Raw genomic sequence first — 13,748 nt, forward strand, 5'->3', positions numbered from 1 at the left:
TAGCTTTTTTATGCCCGATCACGATGGACAAAATATGTATCTACCAGGGCTCGAACCTGGGACCTTACGCGTGTGAAGCGGACGTGATAACCACTACCCCATAGATACGTAGTTATGTTGAAATTTCCAAGAGACCTAGCTTTTTTATGCCTAATCACGATGGTCAAAACATGTATCTTATGGGCGTCGAACCTTGGACCTTCCGCGTGTTAGCCGGACGTGATAACCACTTTCCCATAGACACTTAGTAATATTGAGTTTTCCAAGAGACCTAGCTTTTTTTAATGTCCTATATCGATGGTCAAAATGTGTATCCACCAGGGCTCGAACCTGGGACCTTCCGCGTGTGAAGCGGACGTGTTAACCACTACAACATAGATACGTATTAGTGCTGAAATTTCCAAGAGACCTAGCTTTTTTATGCCCAATCAAGATGGACAAAATATGTATCTACCAGGGCTCGAACCTGGGACCTTCCGCGTGTTAGCCGGACGTGATAACCACTTTCCCATAGACACTTAGTAATATTGAGTTTTCCAAGAGACCTAGCTTTTTTTAATGTCCTATATCGATGGTCAAAATGTGTATCCACCAGGGCTCGAACCTGGGACCTTCCGCGTGTGAAGCGGACGTGTTAACCACTACAACATAGATACGTAGTAATACTGACTTTTCCGAGAGATCGAGCTTATATTTATGCCCAATCACGATGGACAAAACATGTATCTACCGGGGCTCGAACCTGGGACCTTCCGCGTGTGAAGCGGACGTGATAACCACAACACCATAGATACGTAGTTACGTTGAAATTTCCAAGAGACTTAGCTTTTTTATGCCCAATCACGATGGACAAAATATGTATCTACCAGGGCTCGAACCTGGGACCTTCCACGTGTGAAGCGGACGTGATAACCACTACATTATAGATACGTAGTAATGCTGAGTTTTCCAAGAGACCTAGCTTTTTTTATGCCCAATCACGATGGACAAAATATGTATCTACCAGGGCTCGAACCTGGCACCTTCCACGTGTTAGGCGGACGTGATAACCACTACACCATATATACGTAGTAATACTGAGTTTTCCGAGAGATCTAGCTAATTTTTATGCCCAATCACGATGGACAAAACATGTATCAAACAGGGCTCGAACCTGGGACCTTCCGCGTGTAAAGCGGACGTGATAACCACTACACCATAGATACGTAGTAATACTGAGTTTTCCGAGAGATCTAGCTTATATTTATGCCCAATCACGATGGACAAAATATGTATCTACCAGGGCTCGATCCTGGGACCTTCCGCGTGTTAGGCGGACGTGATAACCACTACACCATAGATACGTAGTGATACTGAGTTTTCCAAGAGACCTAGCTTTTTTATGCCCAATCACGATGGACAAAATATGTATCTACCAGGGCTCGAACCTGGGACCTTCCGCGTGTGAAGCGGACGTGATAACCACTACCCCATAGATACGTAGTTATGTTGAAATTTCCAAGAGACCTAGCTTTTTTATGCCTAATCACGATGGTCAAAACATGTATCTTATGGGCGTCGAACCTTGGACCTTCCGCGTGTTAGCCGGACGTGATAACCACTTTCCCATAGACACTTAGTAATATTGAGTTTTCCAAGAGACCTAGCTTTTTTTAATGTCCTATATCGATGGTCAAAATGTGTATCCACCAGGGCTCGAACCTGGGACCTTCCGCGTGTGAAGCGGACGTGTTAACCACTACAACATAGATACGTATTAGTGCTGAAATTTCCAAGAGACCTAGCTTTTTTATGCCCAATCAAGATGGACAAAATATGTATCTACCAGGGCTCGAACCTGGGACCTTCCGCGTGAAAAGCGGACGTGATAACCACTACACCATAGATACGTAGTAATACTGACTTTTCCGAGAGATCTAGCTTATATTTATGCCCAATCACGATGGACAAAACATGTATCTACCGGGGCTCGAACCTGGGACCTTCCGCGTGTGAAGCGGACGTGATAACCACAACACCATATATACGTAGTTACGTTGAAATTTCCAAGAGACCTAGCTTTTTTATGCCCAATCACGATGGACAAAATATGTATCTACCAGGACTCGAACCTGGGACCTTTCGCGTGTTAGGTGGACGTGATAACCAACACACCATAGATACGTTGTGATACTGAGTTTTCCAAGAGACCTAGCTTTTTTATGCCCAATCACGATGGACAAAATATGTATCTACCAGGGCTCGAACCTGGGACCTTCCGCGTGTGAAGCGGACGTGATAACCACTACACCATAGATACGTAGTTATGTTGAAATTGCCAAGAGACTTAGCTTTTTTATGCCCAATCACGATGGACAAAATATGTATCTACCAGGGCTCGAACCTGGGACCTTCCGCGTGTGAAGCGGACGTGATAACCACTACATTATAGATACGTAGTAATGCTGAGTTTTCCAAGAGACCTAGCTTTTTTATGCCCAATCACGATGGACAAAATATGTATCTACCAGGGCTCGAACCTGGCACCTTCCACGTGTTAGGCGGACGTGATAACCACTACACCATATATACGTAGTAATTCTGAGTTTTCCGAGAGATCTAGCTAATTTTTATGCCCAATCACGATGGACAAAACATGTATCAAACAGGGCTCGAACCTGGGACCTTCCGCGTGTAAAGCGGAAGTGATAACCACTACACCATAGATACGTAGTAATACTGAGTTTTCCGAGAGATCTAGCTTATATTTATGCCCAATCACGATGGACAAAATATGTATCTACCAGGGCTCGAACCTGGGACCTTCCGCGTGTTAGGCGGACGTGATAACCACTACACCATAGATACGTAGAAATACTGAGTTTTCCGAGAGATCTAGCTTATGTTTATGCCCAATCACGATGGACAAAACATGTATCTACCAGGGCTCGAACCTGGGACCTTCCGCGTGTCAGGTGGACGTGATAACCACTACACCATAGTTAGGTAGTTATAATGAGTTTTCCAAGAGACCTAGCTTATTGTTATGCCCAATCACGATGGTTAAAATATGTATCTACCAGGCTTCGAACCTGGGACATTCCGCGTGCTAGGCGGACTTGATTACCACTACACCCTAGATACGTAGTAATACTGTGTTTTCCGAGAGATCTAGCTTATTTTTATGCCCAATCACGATGGACAAAACATGTATCAAACAGGGCTCGAACCTGGGACCTTCCGCGTGTAAAGCGGACGTGATAACCACTACACCATAGATACGTAGTAATACTGAGTTTTCCGAGAGATCTAGCTTATATTTATGCCCAATCACGATGGACAAAATATGTATCTACCAGGGCTCGAACCTGGGACCTTCCGCGTGTTAGGCGGACGTGATAACCACTACACCATAGATACGTAGAAATACTGAGTTTTCCGAGAGATCTAGCTTATGTTTATGCCCAATCACGATGGACAAAACATGTATCTACCAGGGCTCGAACCTGGGACCTTCCGCGTGTGAAGCGGACGTGATAACCACTACATTATAGTTAGGTAGTTATAATGAGTTTTCCAAGAGACCTAGCTTATTGTTATGCCCAATCACGATGGTTAAAATATGTATCTACCAGGTTTCGAACCTGGGACATTCCGCGTGCTAGGCGGACTTGATTACCACTACACCATAGATACGTAGTAATACTGTGTTTTCCGAGAGATCTAGCTTATTTTTATGCCCAATCACGATGGACAAAATATATATCTACCAGGGCTCGAACCTGGCACCTTCCACGTGTTAGGCGGACTTGATAACCACTACACCATATATACGTATTAATGCTGAAATTTCCAAGAGACCTAGCTTTTTTATGCCCAATCACGATGGACAAAATATGTATCTACCAGGGCTCGAACCTGGGACCTTCCGCGTGAAAAGCGGACGTGATAACCACTACACCATAGATACGTAGTAATACTGACTTTTCCGAGAGATCTAGCTTATATTTATGCCCAATCACGATGGACAAAACATGTATCTACCGGGGCTCGAACCTGGGACCTTCCGCGTGTGAAGCGGACGTGATAACCACAACACCATAGATACGTAGTTACGTTGAAATTTCCAAGAGACCTAGCTTTTTTATGCCCAATCACGATGGACAAAATATGTATCTACCAGGACTCGAACCTGGGACCTTTCGCGTGTTAGGCGGACGTGATAACCAACACACCATAGATACGTAGTGATACTGAGTTTTCCAAGAGACCTAGCTTATTGTTATGCCGAATCACGATGGTTAAAATATGTATCTACCAGGCTTCGAACCTGGGACATTCCGCGTGCTCGGCGGACTTGATTACCACTACACCCTAGATACGTAGTAATACTGTGTTTTCCGAGAGATCTAGCTTATTTTTATGCCCAATCACGATGGACAAAACATGTATCAAACAGGGCTCGAACCTGGGACCTTCCGCGTGTAAAGCGGACGTGATAACCACTACACCATAGATACGTAGTAATACTGAGTTTTCCGAGAGATCTAGCTTATGTTTATGCCCAATCACGATGGACAAAACATGTATCTACCAGGGCTCGAACCTGGGACCTTCCGCGTGTGAAGCGGACGTGATAACCACTACATTATAGTTAGGTAGTTATAATGAGTTTTCCAAGAGACCTAGCTTATTGTTATGCCCAATCACGATGGTTAAAATATGTATCTACCAGGTTTCGAACCTGGGACATTCCGCGTGCTAGGCGGACTTGATTACCACTACACCATAGATACGTAGTAATACTGTGTTTTCCGAGAGATCTAGCTTATTTTTATGCCCAATCACGATGGACAAAATATATATCTACCAGGGCTCGAACCTGGCACCTTCCACGTGTTAGGCGGACGTGATAACCAACACACCATAGATACGTAGTTACGTTGAAATTTCCAAGAGACCTAGCTTTTTTATGCCCAATCACGATGGACAAAATATGTATCTACCAGGACTCGAACCTGGGACCTTTCGCGTGTTAGGCGGACGTGATAACCAACACACCATAGATACGTAGTGATACTGAGTTTTCCAAGAGACCTAGCTTTTATATGCCCAATCACGATGGACAAAATATGTATCTACCAGGGCTCGAACCTGGGACCTTCCGCGTGTGAAGCGGACGTGATAACCACTACACCATAGATACGTAGTTATGTTGAAATTTCCAAGAGACCTAGCTTTTTTATGCCCAATCACGATGGACAAAATATGTATCTACCAGGGCTCGAACCTGGGACCTTCCGCGTGTGAAGCGGACGTGATAACCACTACATTATAGATACGTAGTAATGCTGAGTTTTCCAAGAGACCTAGCTTTTTTTATGCCCAATCACGATGGACAAAATATGTATCTACCAGGACTCGAACCTGGGACCTTTCGCGTGTTAGGCGGACGTGATAACCAACACACCATAGATACGTAGTGATACTGAGTTTTCCAAGAGACCTAGCTTTTATATGCCCAATCACGATGGACAAAATATGTATCTACCAGGGCTCGAACCTGGGACCTTCCGCGTGTGAAGCGGACGTGATAACCACTACACCATAGATACGTAGTTATGTTGAAATTTCCAAGAGACCTAGCTTTTTTATGCCCAATCACGATGGACAAAATATGTATCTACCAGGGCTCGAACCTGGGACCTTCCGCGTGTGAAGCGGACGTGATAACCACTACATTATAGATACGTAGTAATGCTGAGTTTTCCAAGAGACCTAGCTTTTTTTATGCCCAATCACGATGGACAAAATATGTATCTACCAGGGCTCGAACCTGGCACCTTCCACGTGTTAGGCGGACGTGATAACCACTACACCATATATACGTAGTAATACTGAGTTTTCCGAGAGATCTAGCTAATTTTTATGCCCAATCACGATGGACAAAACATGTATCAAACAGGGCTCGAACCTGGGACCTTCCGCCTGTAAAGCGGACGTGATAACCACTACACCATAGATACGTAGTAATACTGAGTTTTCCGAGAGATCTAGCTTATATTTATGCCCAATCACGATGGACAAACTATGTATCTACCAGGGCTCGAACCTGGGACCTTCCGCGTGTTAGGCGGACGTGATAACCACTACACCATAGATACGTAGAAATAATGAGTTTTCCGAGAGATCTAGCTTATGTTTATGCCCAATCACGATGGACAAAACATGTATCTACCAGGGCTCGAACCTGGGACCTTCCGCGTGTCAGGTGGACGTGATAACCACTACACCATAGTTAGGTAGTTATAATGAGTTTTCCAAGAGACCTAGCTTATTGTTATGCCCAATCACGATGGTTAAAATATGTATCTACCAGGTTTCGAACCTGGGACATTCCGCGTGCTAGGCGGACTTGATTACCACTACACCATAGATACGTAGTAATACTGTGTTTTCCGAGAGATCTAGCTTATTTTTATGCCCAATCACGATGGACAAAATATGTATCTACCAGGGCTCGAACCTGGCACCTTCCACGTGTTAGGCGGACTTGACAACCACTACACCATATATACGTAGTAATACTGAGTTTTCCGAGAGATCTAGCTAATTTTTATGCCAAATCACGATGGACAAAACATGTATCTACCAGGGCTCGTACCTGGGACCTTCCGCGTGTAAAGCGGACGTGATAACCACTACACTATAGCTACGTAGTATACTTGAGTTTTCAAAGAGACCTAGCATATTTTTATGCCTAATCACGATGGTCAAAACATGTATCTTATGGGCGTCGAACCTTGGACCTTCCGCGTGTTAGCCGGACGTGATAACCACTTTCCCATAGACACTTAGTAATATTGAGTTTTCCAAGAGACCTAGCTTTTTTTAATGTCCTATATCGATGGTCAAAATGTGTATCTACCAGGGCTCGAACCTGGGACCTTCCGCGTGTGAAGCGGACGTGTTAACCACTACAACATAGATACGTAGTAATGCTGAAATTTCCAAGAGACCTAGCTTTTTTATGCCCAATCACGATGGACAAAATATGTATCTACCAGGGCTCGAACCTGGGACCTTCCGCGTGTGAAGCGGACGTGATAACCACTACAACATAGATACGTAGTAATACTGAGTTTTCCGAGAGATCTAGCTTATATTTATGCCCAATCACGATGGACAAAACATGTATCTACCAGGGCTCGAATATGGGACCTTCCGCGTGTAAAGCGGACGTGATAACCACTACACCACAGAAACGTAGCAATACTGAGTTTTCCGAGAGATCTAGCTTATTTTTATGCCCAATCACGATGGACAAAATATGTATCTACCAGGGCTCGAACCTGGGACCTTCCGCGTGTTAGGCGGACGTGATAACCACTACACCATAGATACGTAGTTATGTCGCAATTTCCAAGAGACCTAGCTTTTTTATGCCCAATCACGATGGACAAAACATGTATCTACCAGCACTCGAACTTGGGACCTTCCGCGTATTAAGCGGACGTGATAACCACTACACCATAGATACGTACTAATGCTGAGTTTTCCAAGAGACCTAGCTTTTTTTATGCCCAATCACGATGGACAAAATATGTATCTACCAGGGCTCGAACCTGGCACCTTCCACGTGTTAGGCGGACGTGATAACCACTACACCATATATACGTAGTAATACTGAGTTTTCCGAGAGATCTAGCTAATTTTTATGCCCAATCACGATGGACAAAACATGTATCAAACAGGGCTCGAACCTGGGACCTTCCGCGTGTAAAGCGGACGTGATAACCACCACACCATAGATACGTAGTAATACTGAGTTTTCCGAGAGATCAAGCTTATATTTATGCCCAATCACGATGGACAAAATATGTATCTACCAGGGCTCGAACCTGGGACCTTCCGCGTGTTTGGGCGGACGTGATAACCACTACACCATAGATACGTAGAAATACTGAGTTTTCCGAGAGATCTAGCTTATGTTTATGCCCAATCACGATGGACAAAACATGTATCTACCAGGGCTCGAACCTGGGACCTTCCGCGTGTCAGGTGGACGTGATAACCACTACACCATAGTTAGGTAGTTATAATGAGTTTTCCAAGAGACCTAGCTTATTGTTATGCCCAATCACGATGGTTAAAATATGTATCTACCAGGTTTCGAACCTGGGACATTCCGCGTGCTAGGCGGACTTGATTACCACTACATCATAGATACGTAGTAATAGTGTGTTTTCCGAGAGATCTAGCTTATTTTTATGCCCAATCACGATGGACAAAACATGTATCTACCAGAGCTCGAACCTGGGACAATCCGCGTGTAAAGCGGACGTGATAACCACTACACTATAGATACGTAGCAAAACTGAGTTTTCCAAGAGACCTAGCTTATTTTTATGCCTAATCACGATGGTCAAAACATGTATCTTACTGGCCTCGAACCTGCGACCTTCCGCATATTAGCCGGACGTGATAACCACTACACCATAGAAACGTAGTAATACTGAGTTTTCCAAGAGACCTAGCTTTTTTATGTCCTATCACGATCGTCAAAATATGTATCTGCCAGGGCTCGAACCTGGGACCTTCCGCGTGTAAAGCGGACGTGATAACCACTACACCATAGATACGCAGTAATGCTGAGTTTTCCAAGAGACCTAGCTTTTTTATGCCCAATCACGATGGACAAAATATGTATCTACCAGGGCTCGAACCTGGGACCTTCCACGTGTTAGGCGGACGTGATAACCACTACACCATATATACGTAGTAATACCGAGTTTTACGAGAGATCTAGCTAATTTTTATGCCCAATCACGATCAGGGTTGTTGATTTTTTTGATTTAAATCGGATTTTTTTGATTTTAATTGATTTATTTGATTTTTTTGATTTTTATTGAACTAATAGGTAATAAATTACCAACATGAAAACTTTTGAGTCAAAATTAACCAAAAGCAAAATAATCATGACATTTAAGCAGCTATTGGATATTATTAAAATTCATATGCTTGTATAAAAAGACTAGCTTGACTGCTATCTCATTTCCTAGCCTTTCCAGCAAGACAAACTGGACTTCTGGGAAAAACTAACATTCAAATATACCAAAACCATGATTATTTTTAATTTTAGGTCTTTTCTAGTTAAGTTTCTTCTCGAGTTTCTTAAACTGCTTCTTGGATACTTAGAAAACATTTTTTAAAAATAAAAATATATTCTTGATTTAAATCAAATGATTTTTTTAAAAAAACTCTTGATTTAAATCATGATTTAAATCAGTGATTTAAATCAAACTGATTTAAATCAAACAACCCTGGTATTACTACGTATATATGGTGTAGTGGTGATCACGTCCGCCTAACATGCGGAATGTCCCAGGTTCCAGCCCTGGTATATACATATTTTGTCCATCGTGATTTGCGGAAGGTCCCAGTTTCGAGCCCTGGTAGATACATATTTTGACCATCGTGATTGGGCATAACAATAAGCTAGGTCTCTTGGAAAACTCATTATAACTACCTAACTATGGTGTAGTGGTTATCACGTCCGATTCACACGCGGAAGGTTCCAGGTTCGAGCCCTGGTAGATACATATTTTGACCATCGTGATAGGACATAAAAAAGCTAGGTCTCTTGGAAAACTCAGCATTACAACGTATCTATGGTGTAGTTGTTATCACGTCCGCTTCACACGCGGAAGATCCCAGGTTCTAGCCCTGGTAGATACACGTTTTGATCATCGATATAGGCATTAAAAAAAGCTAGGTCTCTTGGAAAACTTAAGGTTGCTAAATATCTATGGGAAAGTGGTTATCACGTCCGGCTAACACGCGGAAGGTTCCAGGTTCGAGCCCTGGTAGATACATATTTTGCCCATCGTGATTAGGCATAAAAATAAGCTAGGTCTCTTGGAAAACTCAGTTTTACTTCGTATCCATAGTGTAGTGGTTATCACGTCCGCTTCACACGCGGAATGTCCCAGGTTCGAGCCACGGTAGATACATGTTTTGTCCATCGTAATTGGGCATAAAAATAAGCTAGATCTCTCGGAAAACTCAGTATTACTACGTATATATGGTGTAGTGTTTATCACGTCCGCCTAACACGCAGAAGGTCCCAGGCTCGAGCACTGGTAGATACATATTTTGACCATCGTGATAGGACATAAAAAAGCTAGGTCTCTTGGAAAACTCAGTATTACTACGTATCTATGGTGTAGTGGTTATCACGTCCGTTTTACACGCGGAAGGTCCAAGGTTCGAGACATGGTAGATATATATTTTGTCCATCGTGATTTGCGGAAGGTCCCAGGTTCGAGCCCTGGTAGAAACACGTTTTGAACATCGATATAGGACATTAAATAAAGCTAGGTCTCTTGGAAAACTCAATATTACTAAGTATCTGTAGGAAAGTGGTTATCACGTCCGGCTAACACGCGGAAGGTCCCAGGTTCGAGGCCCATAAGATACAAATTTTGACCATCGTGATTAGGCATAAAAATAAGCTAGGTCTCTTGGAAAACTCAGTTTTACTACGTATCTATGGGGTAGTGGTGATCACGTCCGCCTAACACGCGGAATGTCCCAGGTTCCAGCCCTGGTAGATACATATTTTGTCCATCGTGATTTGCGGAGGGTCCCAGTTTCGAGCCCTGGTAGATACATGTTTTGACCATCGTGATTGGGCATAAAAATAAGCTAGATCTGTCGGAAAACTCTGTATTACTACGTATATATGGTGTGGTGCTGATCACGTCCGCCTAACACGCGGAATGTCCCAGTTTCGAGCCCTGGTAGATACATATTTTGACCATCGTGATTGGGCATAAAAATAAGCTAGATCTCTCGGAAAACTCTGTATTACTACGTATATATGGTGTAGTGGTGATCACGTCCGCCTAACACGCGGAATGTCCCAGGTTCCAGCCCTGGTAGATACATATATTGTCCATCGTGATTTGCGGAAGGTCCCAGGTTCGAGCCCTGGTAGATCCATATTTTGAACATCGTGATTGGGCATAACAATAAGCTAGGTCTCTTGGAAAACACATTACAACTACCTAACTATGGCGTAGTGGTTATCACGTCCGCTTTACACGCGGAAGATCCCAGGTTCGATCCCTGGTAGATACATGTTTTGCCCATCGTGATTGGGCATAAAAATAAGGTAGATCTCTCGGAAATTTTAGAATTACAACGTATATATGGTGTAGTGGTTATCACGTCCGCCTAATACGTGGAAGGTCACAGGTTCGAGCGCTGGTAGATACATATTTTGTCCATCGTGATTGGGCATAAAAATAAGGTAGATCTTTCGGAAAACTCAGTATTACTACGTTTCTATGGTGTAGTGGTTATCACGTCCTCCTAATACGCGGAATGTCCCAGGTTCGAGCCCTGGTAGATACATATTTTGTCCATCGTGATTTGCGGAAGGTCCCAGTTTCGAGCCCTGGTAGATACATATTTTGACCATCGTTATTGGGCATAACAATAAGCTAGGTCTCTTGAAAAACTCATTATAACTACCTAACTATGGTGTAGTGGTTATCACGTCCGCTTGACGCGCGGAATGTCCCAGGTTCAAGCCCTGGTAGATACATATTTTGACCATCGTGATAGGCCATAACAATAAGCTAGGTCTCTTGGAAAACTCATTATAACTACCTAACTATGGTGTAGTGGTTATCACGTCCGCTTTACGCGCAGAAGGTCCCAGGTTCGAGCCCTGGTAGATACACATTTTGACCATCGATATAGGACATTAAAAAAAGCTAGGTCTCTTGGAAAACTCAATATTACTAAATATCTATTGGATAGTGGTTATCACGTCCGGCTAACACGCGGAAGGTCCCAGGTTCGAGCCCTGGTAGATGCATATTTTGTCCATCGTGATTTGCGGAAGGTCACAGTTTCGAGCCCTGGTAGATACATATTTTGACCATCGTGATTGGGCATAACAATAAGCTAGGTCTCTTGGAAAACTCATTGCCTAACTATGGTGTAGTGGTTATCACGTCCGACTGACACGCGGAAGGTCCCAGGTTCGAGCCCTGGTAGATACATATTTTGACCATCGTGATTGGGCAAAAAAAGCTAGGTCTCTTGCAAGTTTCAACATTACTACGTATCAATGTTGTAGTGGTTATCACGTCCACTTCACACGCGTAAGGTCCCAGGTTCGAGCCCTGGTCAATACACATTTTGACCATCGATATAGGACATTAAAAAAAGCTAGGTCTCTTGGAAAACTCAATATTACTAAGTATCTATGGGATGGTGGTTATCACGTCCAGCTAACACGCGGAAGGTCCCAGGTTCGAGCCCAGGTAGATACATGTTTTGTCCATCGTGATTGGGCATAAAAATAAGCTAGATCTCTCGGAAAACTCAGTATTGCTACGGATCTATGGTGTAGTGGTTATCACGTAAGCCTAACACGGGGAAGGTCCCAGGTTCGAGCCCTGGTAGATACATGTTTTGTCCATCGAATTGGGCATAAAAATAAGCTAGATCTCTCGGAAAACATATTATTACTACGTATCTATGGTGAAGTGGTTATCACGTCCGCGTAACACGCGGAAGGTCCCAGGTTCGAGCCCTGGTAGATACACATTTTGACCATCGATATAGGACATTAAAAAAAGCTAGGTCTCTTGGAAAACTCAATATTACTAAGTATGTATGGGATAGTGGTTATCACGTCCGGCTAACACGCGGAAGGTCCCAGGTTCGAGCCCTGGTAGATACATATTATGTCCATCGTGATTTGCGGAAGGTCACAGTTTCGAGCCCTGGTAGACACATATTTTGACCATCGTGATTGGGCATAACAATAAGCTAGGTCTCTTGGAAAACTCATTGCCTAACTATGGTGTAGTGGTTATCACGTCCGCCTGACACGCGGAAGGTCCCAGGTTCGAGCCCTGGTAGATACATGTTTTGTCCATCGTGATTGGGCATAAAAATAAGCTAGATCTCCCAGAAAACTCAGTGTTACTACGTATATATGGTGTAGTGGTTATCACGTCCGCCTAACACGTGGAAGGTCCCAGGTTCGAGCCCTGGTAGATACATATTTTGACCATCGTGATAGGACATAAAAAAAGCTAGGTCTCTTGGAAAACTCAGGATTACTACGTATCTATGGTGTAGTGGTTATCACGTACGCTTTACACGCGGAAGGTCCCAGGTTCGAGCCCTGGTAGATACATATTTTGTCCATCGTGATTGGGCATAAAAATAAGCTAGATCTCTCGGAAAACTCAGTATTACTACGTATTCTACAGGGCCGGTAGGCCCTTGTAGATATGACTTGATACCGTTTTGTAACGTTAAAGCAAAATTCACATGCTTTTACCAATTTTCCTATGGAGATTAACATGGGGTTTTTGGTGATATTTAACCACCTCTAACTGAAAACTAGAGCGAAGTTACTTTTCGGAATACTCTTAATTTAACAATTAAGTATTCAGGGTGTGCGATCTGCTAGTCTAATCAGAAACAATTAAGTCTAAGTATGTTAATTTTAGTTAATTACGGAAATACGGCTCTTGAGTTAAATATCAGGTTAACCAGTTAGCGCGCTGATACCCATTTCTTCAATTTTCAAACAGATAGAGAACAAGGGAGGGCCTAACTTTGTGCCTGATAACAAGTTAAGTTGAACCATTGAGCATAGCCCACTCGATCCTCGCTCCCAGACGCTGCGCTGCTCGTGTATAGCTATAGCGCGAGCAGCTTGCGTAGTGACGCGCGTG

At 43.4% G+C, this 13,748-nt stretch overlaps 41 non-coding genes across 41 annotated transcripts; 6 read left to right on the forward strand and 35 right to left on the reverse strand.

Annotated features, from left to right (window-relative positions):
* Positions 1 to 35: 35 nt before the first annotated feature.
* TRNAV-CAC (transfer RNA valine (anticodon CAC)) lies at positions 36 to 108 on the reverse strand. The gene has a single exon. It is a non-coding gene; the product is annotated as a tRNA-Val (tRNA).
* A 201-nt stretch (positions 109 to 309) lies between these two features.
* On the reverse strand, positions 310 to 382 carry TRNAV-CAC (transfer RNA valine (anticodon CAC)). The gene has a single exon. It is a non-coding gene; the product is annotated as a tRNA-Val (tRNA).
* A 201-nt stretch (positions 383 to 583) lies between these two features.
* On the reverse strand, positions 584 to 656 carry TRNAV-CAC (transfer RNA valine (anticodon CAC)). The gene has a single exon. It is a non-coding gene; the product is annotated as a tRNA-Val (tRNA).
* Positions 657 to 721: 65 nt separating this feature from the next.
* Positions 722 to 794, reverse strand: TRNAV-CAC (transfer RNA valine (anticodon CAC)). Its single transcript has one exon. It is a non-coding gene; the product is annotated as a tRNA-Val (tRNA).
* A 63-nt stretch (positions 795 to 857) lies between these two features.
* TRNAV-CAC (transfer RNA valine (anticodon CAC)) lies at positions 858 to 930 on the reverse strand. Its single transcript has one exon. It is a non-coding gene; the product is annotated as a tRNA-Val (tRNA).
* A 202-nt stretch (positions 931 to 1,132) lies between these two features.
* Positions 1,133 to 1,205, reverse strand: TRNAV-UAC (transfer RNA valine (anticodon UAC)). Its single transcript has one exon. It is a non-coding gene; the product is annotated as a tRNA-Val (tRNA).
* A 65-nt stretch (positions 1,206 to 1,270) lies between these two features.
* TRNAV-AAC (transfer RNA valine (anticodon AAC)) lies at positions 1,271 to 1,343 on the reverse strand. Its single transcript has one exon. It is a non-coding gene; the product is annotated as a tRNA-Val (tRNA).
* Positions 1,344 to 1,406: 63 nt separating this feature from the next.
* Positions 1,407 to 1,479, reverse strand: TRNAV-CAC (transfer RNA valine (anticodon CAC)). Its single transcript has one exon. It is a non-coding gene; the product is annotated as a tRNA-Val (tRNA).
* Positions 1,480 to 1,680: 201 nt separating this feature from the next.
* Positions 1,681 to 1,753, reverse strand: TRNAV-CAC (transfer RNA valine (anticodon CAC)). The gene has a single exon. It is a non-coding gene; the product is annotated as a tRNA-Val (tRNA).
* Positions 1,754 to 1,816: 63 nt separating this feature from the next.
* TRNAE-UUC (transfer RNA glutamic acid (anticodon UUC)) lies at positions 1,817 to 1,889 on the reverse strand. Its single transcript has one exon. It is a non-coding gene; the product is annotated as a tRNA-Glu (tRNA).
* A 337-nt stretch (positions 1,890 to 2,226) lies between these two features.
* TRNAV-CAC (transfer RNA valine (anticodon CAC)) lies at positions 2,227 to 2,299 on the reverse strand. The gene has a single exon. It is a non-coding gene; the product is annotated as a tRNA-Val (tRNA).
* Positions 2,300 to 2,362: 63 nt separating this feature from the next.
* TRNAV-CAC (transfer RNA valine (anticodon CAC)) lies at positions 2,363 to 2,435 on the reverse strand. The gene has a single exon. It is a non-coding gene; the product is annotated as a tRNA-Val (tRNA).
* A 339-nt stretch (positions 2,436 to 2,774) lies between these two features.
* Positions 2,775 to 2,847, reverse strand: TRNAV-AAC (transfer RNA valine (anticodon AAC)). The gene has a single exon. It is a non-coding gene; the product is annotated as a tRNA-Val (tRNA).
* Positions 2,848 to 2,912: 65 nt separating this feature from the next.
* On the reverse strand, positions 2,913 to 2,982 carry TRNAV-GAC (transfer RNA valine (anticodon GAC)). The gene has a single exon. It is a non-coding gene; the product is annotated as a tRNA-Val (tRNA).
* A 206-nt stretch (positions 2,983 to 3,188) lies between these two features.
* TRNAV-UAC (transfer RNA valine (anticodon UAC)) lies at positions 3,189 to 3,261 on the reverse strand. Its single transcript has one exon. It is a non-coding gene; the product is annotated as a tRNA-Val (tRNA).
* Positions 3,262 to 3,326: 65 nt separating this feature from the next.
* On the reverse strand, positions 3,327 to 3,399 carry TRNAV-AAC (transfer RNA valine (anticodon AAC)). Its single transcript has one exon. It is a non-coding gene; the product is annotated as a tRNA-Val (tRNA).
* Positions 3,400 to 3,602: 203 nt separating this feature from the next.
* Positions 3,603 to 3,675, reverse strand: TRNAA-AGC (transfer RNA alanine (anticodon AGC)). Its single transcript has one exon. It is a non-coding gene; the product is annotated as a tRNA-Ala (tRNA).
* A 201-nt stretch (positions 3,676 to 3,876) lies between these two features.
* On the reverse strand, positions 3,877 to 3,949 carry TRNAE-UUC (transfer RNA glutamic acid (anticodon UUC)). The gene has a single exon. It is a non-coding gene; the product is annotated as a tRNA-Glu (tRNA).
* Positions 3,950 to 4,014: 65 nt separating this feature from the next.
* On the reverse strand, positions 4,015 to 4,087 carry TRNAV-CAC (transfer RNA valine (anticodon CAC)). Its single transcript has one exon. It is a non-coding gene; the product is annotated as a tRNA-Val (tRNA).
* Positions 4,088 to 4,426: 339 nt separating this feature from the next.
* On the reverse strand, positions 4,427 to 4,499 carry TRNAV-UAC (transfer RNA valine (anticodon UAC)). Its single transcript has one exon. It is a non-coding gene; the product is annotated as a tRNA-Val (tRNA).
* A 203-nt stretch (positions 4,500 to 4,702) lies between these two features.
* TRNAA-AGC (transfer RNA alanine (anticodon AGC)) lies at positions 4,703 to 4,775 on the reverse strand. The gene has a single exon. It is a non-coding gene; the product is annotated as a tRNA-Ala (tRNA).
* A 337-nt stretch (positions 4,776 to 5,112) lies between these two features.
* TRNAV-CAC (transfer RNA valine (anticodon CAC)) lies at positions 5,113 to 5,185 on the reverse strand. The gene has a single exon. It is a non-coding gene; the product is annotated as a tRNA-Val (tRNA).
* A 63-nt stretch (positions 5,186 to 5,248) lies between these two features.
* Positions 5,249 to 5,321, reverse strand: TRNAV-CAC (transfer RNA valine (anticodon CAC)). Its single transcript has one exon. It is a non-coding gene; the product is annotated as a tRNA-Val (tRNA).
* A 200-nt stretch (positions 5,322 to 5,521) lies between these two features.
* Positions 5,522 to 5,594, reverse strand: TRNAV-CAC (transfer RNA valine (anticodon CAC)). Its single transcript has one exon. It is a non-coding gene; the product is annotated as a tRNA-Val (tRNA).
* A 63-nt stretch (positions 5,595 to 5,657) lies between these two features.
* On the reverse strand, positions 5,658 to 5,730 carry TRNAV-CAC (transfer RNA valine (anticodon CAC)). The gene has a single exon. It is a non-coding gene; the product is annotated as a tRNA-Val (tRNA).
* Positions 5,731 to 6,070: 340 nt separating this feature from the next.
* TRNAV-AAC (transfer RNA valine (anticodon AAC)) lies at positions 6,071 to 6,143 on the reverse strand. Its single transcript has one exon. It is a non-coding gene; the product is annotated as a tRNA-Val (tRNA).
* Positions 6,144 to 6,208: 65 nt separating this feature from the next.
* Positions 6,209 to 6,278, reverse strand: TRNAV-GAC (transfer RNA valine (anticodon GAC)). The gene has a single exon. It is a non-coding gene; the product is annotated as a tRNA-Val (tRNA).
* Positions 6,279 to 6,346: 68 nt separating this feature from the next.
* Positions 6,347 to 6,419, reverse strand: TRNAA-AGC (transfer RNA alanine (anticodon AGC)). The gene has a single exon. It is a non-coding gene; the product is annotated as a tRNA-Ala (tRNA).
* Positions 6,420 to 6,898: 479 nt separating this feature from the next.
* On the reverse strand, positions 6,899 to 6,971 carry TRNAV-CAC (transfer RNA valine (anticodon CAC)). The gene has a single exon. It is a non-coding gene; the product is annotated as a tRNA-Val (tRNA).
* Positions 6,972 to 7,034: 63 nt separating this feature from the next.
* Positions 7,035 to 7,107, reverse strand: TRNAV-CAC (transfer RNA valine (anticodon CAC)). Its single transcript has one exon. It is a non-coding gene; the product is annotated as a tRNA-Val (tRNA).
* Positions 7,108 to 7,310: 203 nt separating this feature from the next.
* TRNAV-AAC (transfer RNA valine (anticodon AAC)) lies at positions 7,311 to 7,383 on the reverse strand. Its single transcript has one exon. It is a non-coding gene; the product is annotated as a tRNA-Val (tRNA).
* A 63-nt stretch (positions 7,384 to 7,446) lies between these two features.
* Positions 7,447 to 7,519, reverse strand: TRNAI-AAU (transfer RNA isoleucine (anticodon AAU)). Its single transcript has one exon. It is a non-coding gene; the product is annotated as a tRNA-Ile (tRNA).
* A 479-nt stretch (positions 7,520 to 7,998) lies between these two features.
* On the reverse strand, positions 7,999 to 8,068 carry TRNAV-GAC (transfer RNA valine (anticodon GAC)). The gene has a single exon. It is a non-coding gene; the product is annotated as a tRNA-Val (tRNA).
* A 68-nt stretch (positions 8,069 to 8,136) lies between these two features.
* TRNAA-AGC (transfer RNA alanine (anticodon AGC)) lies at positions 8,137 to 8,209 on the reverse strand. Its single transcript has one exon. It is a non-coding gene; the product is annotated as a tRNA-Ala (tRNA).
* Positions 8,210 to 8,548: 339 nt separating this feature from the next.
* On the reverse strand, positions 8,549 to 8,621 carry TRNAV-UAC (transfer RNA valine (anticodon UAC)). Its single transcript has one exon. It is a non-coding gene; the product is annotated as a tRNA-Val (tRNA).
* A 1,023-nt stretch (positions 8,622 to 9,644) lies between these two features.
* On the forward strand, positions 9,645 to 9,717 carry TRNAV-CAC (transfer RNA valine (anticodon CAC)). Its single transcript has one exon. It is a non-coding gene; the product is annotated as a tRNA-Val (tRNA).
* Positions 9,718 to 11,324: 1,607 nt separating this feature from the next.
* Positions 11,325 to 11,397, forward strand: TRNAI-AAU (transfer RNA isoleucine (anticodon AAU)). The gene has a single exon. It is a non-coding gene; the product is annotated as a tRNA-Ile (tRNA).
* Positions 11,398 to 11,520: 123 nt separating this feature from the next.
* Positions 11,521 to 11,590, forward strand: TRNAV-GAC (transfer RNA valine (anticodon GAC)). Its single transcript has one exon. It is a non-coding gene; the product is annotated as a tRNA-Val (tRNA).
* Positions 11,591 to 11,978: 388 nt separating this feature from the next.
* Positions 11,979 to 12,053, forward strand: TRNAV-GAC (transfer RNA valine (anticodon GAC)). Its single transcript has one exon. It is a non-coding gene; the product is annotated as a tRNA-Val (tRNA).
* A 798-nt stretch (positions 12,054 to 12,851) lies between these two features.
* On the forward strand, positions 12,852 to 12,926 carry TRNAV-GAC (transfer RNA valine (anticodon GAC)). Its single transcript has one exon. It is a non-coding gene; the product is annotated as a tRNA-Val (tRNA).
* Positions 12,927 to 13,128: 202 nt separating this feature from the next.
* TRNAV-UAC (transfer RNA valine (anticodon UAC)) lies at positions 13,129 to 13,201 on the forward strand. Its single transcript has one exon. It is a non-coding gene; the product is annotated as a tRNA-Val (tRNA).
* Positions 13,202 to 13,748: the final 547 nt, after the last annotated feature.

The sequence above is a fragment of the Phalangium opilio genome, unplaced genomic scaffold, assembly GCF_054372755.1.
Source record: "Phalangium opilio isolate 3A_F unplaced genomic scaffold, DU_Popi_V2 ptg000013l_1, whole genome shotgun sequence".
Taxonomy (NCBI): domain Eukaryota; kingdom Metazoa; phylum Arthropoda; class Arachnida; order Opiliones; family Phalangiidae; genus Phalangium; species Phalangium opilio.